This window comes from Elephantulus edwardii, unplaced genomic scaffold, assembly GCF_000299155.1.
Source record: "Elephantulus edwardii isolate Elephantulus edwardi_28Jun2011 unplaced genomic scaffold, EleEdw1.0 scaffold00063, whole genome shotgun sequence".
Taxonomy (NCBI): domain Eukaryota; kingdom Metazoa; phylum Chordata; class Mammalia; order Macroscelidea; family Macroscelididae; genus Elephantulus; species Elephantulus edwardii.
Window position 1 is genome coordinate 13,444,897 of NW_006399813.1, and position 3,005 is coordinate 13,447,901.

At 41.3% G+C, this 3,005-nt stretch overlaps 1 protein-coding gene across 1 annotated transcript in view; it reads left to right on the top strand.

Annotated features, from left to right (window-relative positions):
- Positions 1-3,005, top strand: part of HHAT (hedgehog acyltransferase) — a 569,769-nt gene that overhangs the window by 352,840 nt on the left and 213,924 nt on the right. The gene's annotated exons all lie outside the window — the stretch shown is intronic.

The following is a 3,005-nucleotide window of genomic DNA, read 5'->3' on the forward strand; positions in this document are numbered from 1 at the left end:
TGTAAACCTGGACTACTTTGCCAATTTGCTGACCTTTATAGTGCCCTTGTACAACCTGAACTTCATCATCCTTTTGGATGGGCATGGACCACACGTTATATTTCTGCCTCAGCTCCTTGGACAGAGGAGAAGACATAATCTTCCTTCGAACGTGAGAGGGTGCATTGAAGTGCCTTTTACGGTTTTTGCTCCGGTTAGAAGTCACAAAAGGATTGAACTTCATTTTGGCCGCTGCCGCTTCAGCTATGCTCCACCTTTTTATGAATTGGTTAGTGCTCATCCTCCAGTAGTTGATCTTTACTGGAATAGGCTGGGGGCCCTGCCCAGTAACTGATTACAAACCTTAGAAAGGGGAAGCTTCTTTAAGGCTTTCTCATCTAAGAGAGCAAGGAGGCAGCTGGTGTGAAGCTGGCGTGAGTTGTGAAAGAGAAGCAACTGTTGTGCTGGTAGGTGCAGGAGAAGGCAAGTAGCTAAATGGCACCCAAGCTGGCTGCCTTTAGTGGCTGAGAGCTGTAACCCCAAAACTGAGAGGGAACCTTTCTGGTGGGCAGAGTGGCTGTCTGCAGTGGCTCAGACAAACATTGTGTAAGAATTGCCATCAACATTTCGCCTCCAGAGCTGTTTTAGTTCTGGCAAACTGGGCACTGGCTCAGGGTTGTTCCAAAGTTTCTGGTTGAAAACTGGGCCAATAAATATCTCTTGCAGAGCTACTGATAAACTGAAACTACCAGAAAGGCACCGCTTTTAAGTTAGCAGCACCACTCCCTGTCTCCAAGGTCACCAGAGTTTAACTCTCACACTGATGGGTCTTTTGTGCAAGTGGCCCAACAAAGAAGAGAACACAATTTTTAAAAGGCAGAATGCATTTTATAATTGGGTTATTGGACTTCTTCTTGTGGAGACCCTGTAGTATTCTGTAAATTTTTATTATGAGACCCTTGTCTGAGATATCATTGCCAAATGTTTTTTTTCCCAGTTGATTTGCATTTTTACTATATTGGAAAAAAATTGATGCGCATAGTGACTTAATATTTAGAAGGTCCCGTTAATCTATGTTATCCTCTCCTGACTGTGCATTGCTAACTGTATTTGCCAGCCCCTTCATACCATAGGCTAGGCCTTTTAAGTTTCATCCCATTTTGACTCTTAGGATCTTTATGGTTTTGAGCTTTACTTCTAGGTCTCTGATCCACCTTGAGTTGATTTTTTTGTATATGATGTGAAATATGGATCCTTTTCTGAGATGTCATTGAAAACGTTTATTTTTCAAGTCAGTTAGTTTTCTTTCCACCCTATTTGAAATGTTTTTGATGCACACAGGCAATTAATCTTTAGACGATCCCATTCATTGGTATTATCCTCTCCTGGTTGTGCATTTTTGGCTACATTTGGCCATCCTCTTTATACTATAGCCTAGGAGGGTGAAACCAGGCTGCTCCTTGAAGGCATGGATTCTGAGACTTTGTCTGACATACTTTGGGCATGTTGCAAGGAAGGACCAGTCATTAGAGAGGGAGAGGAAGACCCTCAATGAGATGGGTCAATTCAGTGACTGGGATAATGAGGGTAGGTGTGTCAGAGACAATAAGGTTGGCACAGGATAGAGCAGGTTTAAGGGCTGTTGTACACAGGGTAGCTATGAGATACCAGCAACTTGATGGTACATATCATCAGCAGCAGCAACAACAACAGGCCTCCTAAGTTTGGTCATCTTTATGGTTTGGGGCTTTACCCCCAGGTCACTGATCCACCTTGAGTTGATTTTTGTGTATGTTGTGAAAAGTGTATCCTGCCAAAAATACAGAAAGACCTTTTACAGAGGAAGACATATGGATGGGCAATAAACACATGCAGAAATCCTTCAAATCATTGACAATAAGAGATACAAATGAAAACCATGAGGAGATACTGTCTCACCCTAGTAGCAGTGGCAAAGTTTAACAAGACACCAATCTATAAATGTTGGGGAGGATGTGGAGAGATTGGAACTTTTGTATACTGTTAATTGGATTGTAAAATGGCACAGCCACTCTGAAAGGCAGTTTGGCATTCCTCAAAAGTGGAATATAGAGATTCCCTATAACCCAGATATGCCACTGCTAGGAATATACGAAAACAGAACTGACAAACAAATGGAAATTTGTACACCAATGTTCATAGCATCTTTATTCACATTGGCAAGAACATGGGAAAAGTCCAAATGTCCATCAACAAACAAATGGATAGAGAAGCTGTGAAATATTCACACAATGGAATACTATGTTGCATTGAAAAACAAGCAACTCATGCAATATTATTCAAAATGGGTGAACCTGGAGGACATTATGCTGAGTGAAATATCTCAGTCACAAAAGGACAAATATAGAATAGTGCCACTGTTGTAGAACAGGACTGACACTGGGGTTGGGATAAGACTGAGAAAAATTGGATAAATTGTGTATACTGCATTGAAACAGATGAGGGAGAGAACAGTTTAAAAGCGATATACAACTCTCCCTTTGTCCTATCTTTCTTTGTAAGCTTGAGTTAGCCAATGAAGCTGTATGAGCCCTGGTTTTCTTAACTGTAGAATAGTGATTTTAATACCCATTTCAGGATTGTTGTGTTGCTTAAATGACATAAAGCTATGAGTGATAGACATTCGATAAGTGTTGTTATCTTTTTCCTGAAAGGACAAGCTAGAAGGAGATGTGGGAAAGCAATATTTTTAACTCTTGGCAGGTAAAAAGCACTTGGCTCTTCCAATAAGAGTAGCAAAATTTAACAGAACAGCTAGCAACAAATGCTGGCGAGGTTGTGGAGAGACTGGAACCCTTATTCACTGTTAGTGAGAGTGTAAAATGGTGCAACCACTGTGGAAAGCAGTGTGGCGCTTTCTCAAAAAGTTGCAAATAGAGATACCATTTGACCCAGCAATTCCACTACTGAGAATATACGCCAAAGAGGCCATAACTGCCACCCAAGCAGATATATGCACACCCATGTTTATTGCTTTGTTCACGACA